General features: G+C 32.5%; 1 protein-coding gene across 2 annotated transcripts in view; it reads left to right on the forward strand.

The window, feature by feature from the left end:
* Positions 1 to 12,034, forward strand: part of NCAM2 (neural cell adhesion molecule 2) — a 515,517-nt gene that overhangs the window by 237,870 nt on the left and 265,613 nt on the right. The gene's annotated exons all lie outside the window — the stretch shown is intronic.

Genomic DNA, 12,034 nt, shown 5'->3' on the forward strand with positions numbered 1-12,034 from the left:
AATTTAACTGAGTGGTTGGTGTGTTTTGATGATTTTAACTATTACACAGCAGTATGTACTCATCACCCCGGTCTTCTTCAGCCTCAATTATATTAAAAATTTATATATATATATTATATATATATATCAGATATATATTATATATATATAATTACATGAAGTATATATATGAAGCACATCTATGGATCAGATATATATTATATATATAATTACATGAAGTATATATATGAAGTACATATATGAATCATTTAGAACTACTTTTAGTAGAATAAATTATATTTATATATACACATATATATACACACAAAAATTTATATTTTATTTATGTCAATCTCTCCATCTAAAAATTCATAGGAGAGTAACTATATTCTGAAGTGATTAAAAGCCTCACATAATAAAAATATCTAGGGATGCCTGGCTGGCTCAGTCAGAAGAGGCATTCAGCTCTTGATCTTGGGGTCATGAGTTCAAGCCCCATGTTGTGTATAGAGACTACCAAAAATAGATAAACTTAAAAAGATATCTAAATTATTTGGTATCTTAAATTACACCAAAATTTTTGTACATCCGCACACACAGACACAAGCACACACACGGATAAATATATCAAGTCTTGGAGGATCCAGAAGAGTTAAGAATCACAGAAATACAAACTCTACATGAAGAACACATAATTCTATGTTCCCATTCTCAATGAGAATATAACTAAGCTCAATCATGATTGACATATTTTTTATTAAATTCATATATACTGTTGGAAGTGAGCCCACTAGATGGAATCCAAACAAATGGGTCATTTAGAAGGATTTTTAGTAAAATAAATGAAATTTAAAATAGGCTTACAAATTTATTGAACTGCAAAACTGTTGGTAAAAAAAATTATTTGGGGTAATTTGTCAGTCAGAAAGTATAAAATTAAGTACTAATGAAGATATCACTTTGGAATAGTTCATATGTACATAGGTCAGTAAATACAGAAATACATTTTATCAGCTTGGGAGAAAAACACATAATAGTAATGATTTCAGCTCACTAAACAATTCTAAAAATTCTGGCTGTAATCACTTCTCTCATTTAAACATCATGGTTATATTATGTAGTGTTCATTGACTATGAGTAGCTGTAATGCATTTTTGATATAGTCTTACTATAATAAAGTATCGATTAGCTTTTTACATATTTGGTCTTCCATCAGTATATTTATTATATTTATTTTTCAACTTTGTATTGTTCTCTTGCCATATTGGGATGTTTCTATTCATTCTGGCTTATTTCTTTAGCACCATTCATGTTTTTAACACTTTGGCTTTACTCAAGTTAGAAGCAGTGAATAAATTAATAGATAGATCTGAACAGTTATATAATTTTATCCACTAAAACATTTAATTTTCTTATATCCTGCTAATGCCTATTAGAGCACATCATAAAATTCTTTTCATTAATGCCAATTGCACAAAAACTAATTGAGTGAATACAGTGGAAGGAAAATATAATGAACTAATTGGTATGCAAATCATTAGCAAAGTGAAGCTAAAAGATTTAAAAATGTAATAGCTTCACGTTCTTTTAAAGCAGAACTTCATATTATACATACTCAACCAGAAGAATCCCATGTGTTTTTAATATTACCATGAAAAATAAGAGAAACAGTGTTATTTTTAAATTGATGGCCACTCTGTCTCTTTGAATCCTTGTCTTTGACTGAAATCTGTTGACCTGAGTAGTAAGCTTCTTTTCATCGATTAAGTTGTGATGTCATTGTTATAGTACTTAGTAAGCAAGAAACAAAGATAAGGGATTGGCAAATGTGAATTTAAGTCCTTCTTCTGATAGTCAATGACTGTGACTTCATCTCTCTCAAATTTTAAGAAGGCTAGTCTATAAAATAGGGAAAATAGCATTTTCTACATGGTTGTGATAAAAGACAATGCTTTATGTGGTTGAACAATAACATGGGCTTGAACAATGCAGGCTCACATATTTTTTCAATAGGTGTATAAACTTATAGTATTGATAGATACAGTATAGTCCTGTAAATGTAATTTCTCGTTTTCATGATTTTCTTAATAACATTTCATTTTCTCTAGCTTACTGTATTGTAAGAATACATTATAATACATATAGCATATAAAATATGTGTTGATTATTTATGTTATTGGGAAGGCTTCCAGTCAACAGTAGTCTGTTAGAAGTGAAGTTTTTTGGGAGTCAGAAGTTATATGTGGATCTTCAACTTTGTAGGGTGGAATCAGCACCCCTAATTCCTGCATTGTTCAAGGGTCAACTATAATTATTCTCTATAATATCCAATCTGTTGTACCTATACTAATACATAAATGACACATTTGTATTATATTGTTGATGTGGCTTAGATACATGCATCCAGCCATCCTTACAAATGATATGCACAGACACATCCCTCTCTAAGTCTTATTTTAAAGAATATTCTTTATATCCTAGTATATTAAATTGTCTACCATATGATCACCTGTGTTTAGTGTTTTGTATATACCATCTCAGTATCCATAACAACCTCAAAGAGGTAGGGACTCTACTCCCCATTGTTGATAAAGTAACTGATATTCAGAAATAATAAGCATCTCTAATCCCTCTAGATATTAGTCACAGTTCATGTGGAAGGCTGTCTGAATATAGAACCTGCATTGTAGCACAATACCTTATTTTTCATGTTAGTTGTCTAACTAGTTGTCTGTTAGTTGTCTGTTACTCTTCAACATGACATCTGCTTCTACTAAGCCATTGATATTATTCATTCAAATACTGTCAATATCTGAAACGTAAAATCCAAGTTTTCTTAATCTTATTTTATGTCCTAAAGCTATTGACACTGTGGAAGCCCTCCTCCTTTTTTAATATTCTGCTATCCTATACCTCCTCAACCCTCCCCTTCTCTCACTGGGTGTATCATTAACTTGTAGCATATTGTGGAAGAAGGGGACTGGACTATGGATATGGACCTGGATTAGAATCCTATATCTCAGGAAAGTCACCTATTTCTCAACCATTGTTTGTTCATCAATGGAGAATAATGCTACCTATCTTGCAAGGATGTTATGAAGATTGAGTGGGTAACATTTGTAAAGCACCTAATAGTTTGTATGCCACTTCAAAATTTGGTTGCATTACCTTACTAACTTACTTTTGAGAATGAGGCCAGGAGATGTATGGGTTTTCTAAAGTTCTGCCATTGAACTCTCTTCTCCTACACATTTTATTTCTATTGTACGTTTCATCTACACTCATGTTTCTAACTATTATTTTATTTTTGGCTACCTCTAATTATTCTATTCTTCTGTTCTAGGTACTGCTCTCACTTTCTCATGGCTTACCTGACTGTTGCATTAATCTCTGCTCTTTTTTTCTTTCTTAAAGATTTCATTTATGTATTCATGAGAGACACACACACAAAGAGAGAGAGAGAGAGAGAGAGAGAGAGAGAGAGGCAGAGACACAGGCAGAGGGAGAAGCAGGCTCCATGCAGGAAGCCCAATGTGGGACTCCATCCCGGGTCTCCTGGATCACACCCTGGGCTGAAGGCAGCACCAAACCGCTGAGACACCTGGGCTGCCCTCTGCTCTGTTTTGTTCATTTTGTGTCACCCTATACTCCATTCTCAAAACACTCCTCTTAATACAAACATTTTATTTTAATATATAAATTCCAAAATGGCTCGTGACTATCCACTGCTATCCAAAAAACTAAAATATACCTATCAAAATGTTAAATTTATTTGAAAATCCCCCTGAAATCTGTCTTCCTAGTAAACATTGTCTATTTTGTCTATTCTTGAAATCAAACTCATTCAAGACTAAATCAAATGGTTCCCCATAACTAAATGGTTCCCTAATAACTAAAGTTATTGGAGATTTTTCTAAAGAGATGATGTCCTCATCACACATTTTTATTTATTACATACCTGGTTAACAACTTTCCCAGAAAACTTTCTCTAGCTCTTTTCTCATTTTACACAACACACATAGGTACATGGTGTGTACATATATCTCCCATTACTATTCACTAAATTGCCTTGATTAGATGCCACATTGGTTGTCACCATTATATAATTTCTTACATGGTTCTTGGTTCTAGAAATACTGAAAATTAATTAGCAAATTTCTAGAATAACAGAAATGCCCAAGCAATAAAGATAGATTCAATAACATTTAATAGTTTTTAAAATTCTACTTTTTCTGATTTTTCCCCTCTTTTATCTGTGGGAACCATTAGACACATCAATACCATCCTTTTAAAATCCTGACCATCCTGTTATATTGTCTAAGAGAACATACTTACTTTCTCATTTCTCAATAAAACTCAGAGGTTTTTTAGGTATATAAAAGAAATGGTGAAGAAGTAGAAAAGAAAACATTGCCCTTCTTTCTTTCAAGCCAAGTATACATGTCTTCAGATCAGTAATAGCCACCTTAGAGAGTACTAGAATGAGGATTTTGTGAGCCATGCAGTGCCTCCCTCTAAAGAATGTATAAAACAGGAGAACATAAAGCTTGAATTAATGTACCATGCAATGTTCTATGATATATAGAAAATTTTGTCAGTACCATTGAAACAGCCTTGCTTTGCAAGTTCTTTTCAGACTAGAGCTTGAGTGAGCCATACAATTGAAAAAGATAATAGTTATATTAATGAGATTCAGAAACTATGCTTTATCTCAAAACACTGCCAAACTAAATACAATGTAAACAGAGATAAAGTGGCATGCTTAAGAAGAATCAAGCATACTCTAGAAACAAAAAATAAAGCAGAAAAAGCATTTGCAATCATCACGTTTCAAACGCAATTGGAGAGATCTGAAATATAGCCCATCAGAAGGAAAAAGCAATCACTGAACACAGTGCATGACAGGGTTGGGGAGTGGGAGATTCAGAGCTCTGTAGAACATTTGTTATCATAGTGGAGCTCCATAAGTGCTTTTCTTACAAAACCACTGATACTGAGTGCTCAATCCAGCCACACAAATGTGCAGCAATTTGAATGTTAGCACAGAAAGTCAAAGACAAAATTTCCCCCCATGGGTGTTACCAAATACTGCAAAGCCTTTATGACTTAAAGGATTTTCACATTTGTTCTCATCTGTGAATAGGATATGAATCTTTCCAAGGGAGAAAAACAATCTTATTTACTGTAACTGGCACAGAGTAGCTCTGTGCTTCAGATGTTACTGAATTTCCACTATGCTTAAGATGTTTTAGTTGTATCTGGAATATATAGGATGGTCAAAGATAATCTAGATAGAATGTAAACAAATGTTTGGATGCTGTTATCTCATATTTTGTTTCAAGTAGATGTCCTTCACCAAGGGATTATTTTAAAGAATTAATTTTTTGTACAAATATCTGTAATCTTTACAGAAACACATAGATATATGTTAAATATATTTTAGAGATAATATATAACTCTATCCATAAGACTCACTTAACCTTTTGAATTTACATGAAATCCAAAGAAAATTAAAAGAAGGAGATTAGCATTTATATGGAGGCTATTTGGAACAATCTTATTTTTTTAAAAATTGTATTTATTCATTAGAGACACAGAGAGAGAAAGGGAGGAGGCAGAGATACAGGCAGAGGGAGAAGCAGGCTCCATGCAGGGAGCCCAACATGGGACTCAATCCTGGGTCTCCAGGATCACACCCTGGGCCAAACACAGCACTAAACCACTGAGCAACCGGGGCTGCCCTGGAACAATCTTATTTTTAACATATGATTGGCCAACAAAGACAGGACCTGGACAGATATCCTTGTTGATTCTTATGGAGAAATAATAGATTTTAAATTTTTTATATGGAACTATTGTCAGTAATATCACTTCTCTCAAATATTTTTAAAGTGATTAAAGCTGATGAAGTAGAAATGTTCCTTGCATATTATCTTTAAGTTAAATAATAAAATATTATGTATCGCAATAGAAACATGTGAAGAATTCTGCTTCATTATATATTTATTATATATTAGAATGGCAGTCACAAAAGGCTCATTGCTTTGCACAGCAGAGAAAGTCAACTTAAAAATCCTAGAAAATACTTAGATTCATCTGGCATGCATTATTTATTTTGAAGGTGAAGAAATTCACATATAAGAGAGGTTGCAGACTCACCCAAGCTCACATTGTTAAAGTCACAGTTGGACCTTTCTACCTTAATGTACTAATTAAAATAATGTTGAATAATCTATTATAGGTGTCAGAATATATATGTATAATATAACACTGATACTAGATATGAATCCTACTTATTCCTTTTAATTTTCTTTTTACATCATATTCTGTTTAATTTCTTAATCCTTACCTTTAAACTTTACCTAAAGTTAAAATTATAAATATACAGCAAATCAAAATGGAACCGAATTTGCAATACTGTTATTTTCCAGTAACAATATTTCAACAGTTGATTTGAATGAGGTGACACACTAAGAATTTGTATCTACTGTCATCCGTAGTAACATTTAAAATAACTATCCTAGGATTTTAGAAGAGGCAATGCAAAGAGAAACTGAGAAATAGATGTCCAAAACCTATGTTAATATACATTGCTTCAGACTTAATTTTAAGTAAATAAAATTCAGAATAACACTTTGAAATTCCTGACATAATTCTAACTACAAAGAGCAAAACTGTGAGATTATAAGAATTGCATGGCAGGCAGGTTTTGTGGACTAAATGCTGTAGGCTCTACTGTGCATATTCCAGAAATAAAAATGTACAGTGTCCCACCTAACCTAAAGAATAGCAAGAAGACAAATGTCTGGATGAAGTCACTTTGGATTTCCTTGTATCATCCGGAGATTTATGTGTGTGTGTGTGTGTGTGTGTGTGTAATCATGTCCATATACTCACAGCATTTGTTATTCAGAAAGAACAGCTTGCTCAAAAAAAAAAAAAAAAAAAGAAAAAGAAAAACCTATATATTCACATCTGAAAGTAATAGAGTAGAACATTTGGATCTCTGTATAGTTAAGAAACTTTAGCATGAGCATTCTTATAATTCAATAACTGAATGATACATTTTTTGTTATATAGATTTGGATATTTTCACATTAATTCAGAGATTGCAGAATAGCCTTCGTTCATCTCAGTAATACTTTAAAAATATCTTTGCATATTGCATCCAGGAAAAAACTATTCCATGATATCTATATCTTCTATCTCTAAAACCTCATAACAGTTCCAAATAATATCACCACACTAGTCAGAAAGAGTTTTCTTTTTAGTCACCATTGTACAAGTTTTGTCCTTCACAGTTTACCTTGACCAAGGAAGGCTAATGAGAGATAAAACCCAGATCTGTTCTACTCCCCAAAGTTAAGGACTGTGGTTCAGAGCCACATCAGCTGGTAGGACAGGGCAACTCTTTGTAATATCTTTTCCCAGGAGTTGCATCTTTTTAAAAATTTGTAAACTTTGAGTGATAGCTGCTGTCTTTGGATACTGGCCACTCAAGAATGTTTGTGAATACTCCAGGAGCTATACAAACTATACTGTGCCATTCCCTATGTATAGAGAGATGACTCAATTAGGAGATAGTCTTTGATTATCCTCTGATCATTTACATTGTCCTACCAAAAAGCAGGAAGACTACCCGTTAGAATCATTTTTGATTCTTCATTCATTCAACAGATACTCATTGAGAATATATTATTCTGAGTATATCTTGGTGAATAAATAGCTTAAATACTTGTACTCATGGACCATCTATTCCACTAACTCTAAAGAGATAACAAAGGTAAACAAGTAAGTTGTACAGTGTGTTAAATGCTGGTAAGGAATATTAAATAAAAACAGCAAATTAATCAAGCAGGAGTAGTCAAGGTGGGGGTCAAGATAGAGGTTTGAGCAAACACCGAAGAAGGTAAGAGAGTGATCAGTCTTCCTGCTGGACTCATAAAAGATCTTTGATTTTTATTCTGAGTGAAAAGTGGAGCCACTGATAAAATTTGATTAGCTATGTAATAAGATCTAACTCATGTTTTTACGTAATTACTGTTCAAATAAACAATCTTGCTGCTGTGTTGATCAAACTTCTGTTTTTAAGAGATTGAACTTACTACACTATTGATAATGGAATCAATTGTTGAAAGAGGAATGCCAATTAGACATTATGGCAAATATCCAGAGTGAGAGAGAATTGACTTTTGAGAGAATTTTAGCAGTGAAAATGGTGTAGAGTGATCAGATTCTACGTATCATTTCAAGGTAAACCCACAGTATTTTCTGATTTATTACATGTCAGTTGTGAAGGAAAGAGGAATAAAGATTATGAAAATCCATAGGATTTCCCCATCAAAATTATCGAACCATAATATTTCTCCATCAGTTTGTCTATTCCTTAAGGAAGCAAAACACATTCCACCATGCCATATATGCGTAATCCACCAAATTCTCACTGTCTGTCCAGCTCTACTATTTTATTATAGAGAGGAACTGAAACTCATGTTGAAAGTAGTACCAAATATTCACTATGACCAAATAATGGCCATCAGTCAGTAAACAGCCTCATCATGATCAGGGAAATGCAGATGAAAACAGCAGTGAGATACCATTCCAAACCCGTCAGTTTGATGAAAAAGTAAAAATATGTTAATGCTGAATGTTGGTAAGGATATGACAAAGGAATCACTCTCATGTATTTTTGATGGGAGTGCAAGACAGCAAAACAATTTGATAAAACATTTGACAATACTTGGCGAAGATGAAGTCCTCATGTTTACTTTAATGCAGCACATCTTCCCCTAGGTACAGATACTATAGATTCTCCTGCACGTCTTCTCAAGGAGGCAGCAACAAGAATGTGAAGCACATAATACTTTGTAATAGACAAAACAAAAACAAAAACAAATAAGACCCCGCAAAGAATAACCTTGATGTTTATTAACATGTAAATGCATATAATTTAGTATTTATACAGTGCAATTTTATTATTTATCTATTGTTATTTAACAAATAACCTAATATGTAGCTGCTTAAGACAACACACGTTTAATTATTTTATGTTGCTGTGCGTCAGGAGTCTGGGCATGACTTAGCTGAGTCCTCTGGCTCAAGATCGCTCATAATATTGTAGTCAAGATGTTAGCCAGAGCTGTTCTCTCATCCCAACATCCCAATCTGGGGAGAGTCTGCTTCCAAGTTCACTCAAGTGTTTGTTGGCAGGATTTGGTTCCTAGTGAGCTGTTGAGCTGAGAGCCTCAGATCCTTGTTGGTTATTAGAAGCCTCCCTTACTTCCTTGTTATATAGGTTTCTCACCACATGGCAGTGGACTTCCATCAGAGCAAACAAAAGGGTAAGAGAAGGTGAGCAAGAAAGAAGCCAGAATCTTTGTGATCCAATGTCAGAAGTGTCATCTCATTGCTTTTGATTTTCATTCCAAACAAGTCAGTGGGAAGCAGGGTTCATTGACATACATCTTAGAAACTGTCTACCACAGCTCATAAGAGCAATTAAAATATAGAACAATTAAAACATATGATCTAATGCTGCAAGTACCAGTCTCTGTATAAATGCCAAACATGCAATGTTGCATGTTGAATGAAAAGGACAAGGTGCATAAAATTATATACAGTGTAGTACTACTTCTATAAAACACAAATATATATATGATAGATGATAGATACATAGTAGATAGATGATAGACAGATTTAAAGAAAACATGGAAATATAAACACTATTCAGGGCAGCAGTTTTTTTGTTTGTAGAATAGGAGGGGATAATATCAGGAGGTTTAAACAGAAGGGTTTAATTGTTTTTGCAAGAATTTATTTCATACTCTGAGTGTTAAGTATTACATGATTATTTATACATGTTTTAAAATGCTTCAGAAAAAAATTGAGAACCTGCATTCTACTTCAAGAGGGACTCAACTCAACCATGTTATGGAATTTTATCTACAGAGTGAATGGAAAAGTCCTGCTCCATACTCTAGGGATAAAGCATACAGTGCAATGTCTGTTTGGCTCATTCTTAGCTCCTCAAACTCATGGTACATGCAAATTCATTACATCCTCACTGATTCTCAAAAGCAAGCCTCCAACACTGTATGAATCTCATTGTATCCCACTTATTTTAGTTTGCTGGAACCAACTTGCTTTCTTGATCTGTTTTCACAATTTTATCTGGACCACTTTACACCAAATTATGAGTATTATCGTCAAAAAAAATTTTTTTATTCCAACACTTGTTTCTAGACTGACTTTCAACATTGAGTCAATAGGAATACCATACAGCCTTTGCTATATTATCTTTCTCTAGCTACAAATGTATTCGTGGCAGTTTAGCTTGTATAAATAAATACCGAAAGATGTTTTCTTAAATTTGATTTGACTTCAACCAAAATTTCATATTTTTTTTCCTATTTTAAAGAGGCCATGGAACCTGTCTTGGGGCAAGTCATTGTCATTCTGTCTACCAATATACTTTTTTTAGTTTTCAGAGTAATGATTATGATTATTTTTTTAAATAAGGAGATACCTTTCAAAAAACAGACATAGCAATGATAACGACATGTAATGTAACTTTGTACTTATATAGAGGGGAATTTTATGTTTCTCAAAGAGAATTTTGCATTTATAGAAAAACATTTTAGATTGAGTATGAGGTTAATATATTCTGTAAGATACTCTGTATCCAGTTTTGTATGATTGGGAATATATCTATATTTTGTTGATAAATATCAACAATCATAATCAATGAAGTTAGATGAAATATACTTCTAAATTAAATTAAATTTGTGATATACCTGAAGATCCAAATAGAATATAATTTCTGCACCTCATTTGCAATCTTGAAACCAAACAAGAGTAGCCCAAGAAAATTAAATCATAGGCCTGTCTTCCAAAACTACATAAAGAAATAAAATAAAATATTAATATAACAAATACACAGACACACACATACATACACACACGACAACTTTCCCAGAATACATGGGTACTTTAACATTACAGAGACTATTAATACAATTTTCCACATTACTAGATTAAAGGAGAAACAAAGAAACATGCATAGGATTATTTTAGTTGACGTAAGAAATGGAAAAATTTTAAACTTGTTTATAAGTACTATTAGCAAACTGGGACTAAAAGTTAGCTTTCTTAATCTGATAAATTGCATCTACCAGTAGCAAATAGAGCAAGTATAAATAATGGAGAGACTTAGGTCATATTTTCTTTAAGAAATAAGACAAAGTTCCTGCCAACAATCCATTTTTATTGAACATAATATTAAAGTTGTCACGGGCACACTAAGTAAACACAAATAAACCAAAAAATTAAAAAGGACTGGAAAAGAAAGATAAATGGTAGTACTTGTAGATGACCTAATTGGTGACAAAAAATACAACAAATCAAACTAAGTATCCTTCAGCTAAAGAATAAAGAACTGTGATTTATTCCCACAACGCAATAATATTGTGTACCCATGAAAATGACTGAAGTGTATCTTTATGAATCACTATGGATAAAGTTTTCAAAATCCAGTATTTAGTGAAATGCTAAAATTTTAAAACTATTTAAAATAAGATATAATTCATGTAAGACTTAAAAACACACAATATATTATGTGGTATGTGTTCAAACTGTGCATATATGGCCTAATAACAAAACTGCTCCTGGGAACCATTTACTATCTTGGGGATAATTTTTATTCCTAGGGAGGAAAAAAGGAGAAGAAATGGGGGTTGCAAATTTTCTGCATTTGCTGCAATTCTAACACTTTTTTATTAAAGAGAACAATTTAGATAATATATAAATGCCACTTAACATTACATCTAAGTACAGTATCATAATTAAGTGTTATGTTTTTATTCTGTATTTTTTTAATGTTTGAGGCATTCTGTTGCTGTTTTTAAAAGCTAAAACAAGTAATTTTTCATTACAAATTAAAATGTTTAAAATTATTTTGTATATTTAAAATCTTAACTATGAAATTACTTTTTTTTGTATTTCAAAGTATGTATGTGCACACACATGTATGTGTGTACCCTTGTGGAAGTCTTGGCTT

The sequence above is a fragment of the Canis lupus genome, chromosome 31 (assembly GCF_011100685.1).
Source record: "Canis lupus familiaris isolate Mischka breed German Shepherd chromosome 31, alternate assembly UU_Cfam_GSD_1.0, whole genome shotgun sequence".
In the NCBI taxonomy this organism is placed as follows: Eukaryota; Metazoa; Chordata; class Mammalia; order Carnivora; family Canidae; genus Canis; species Canis lupus.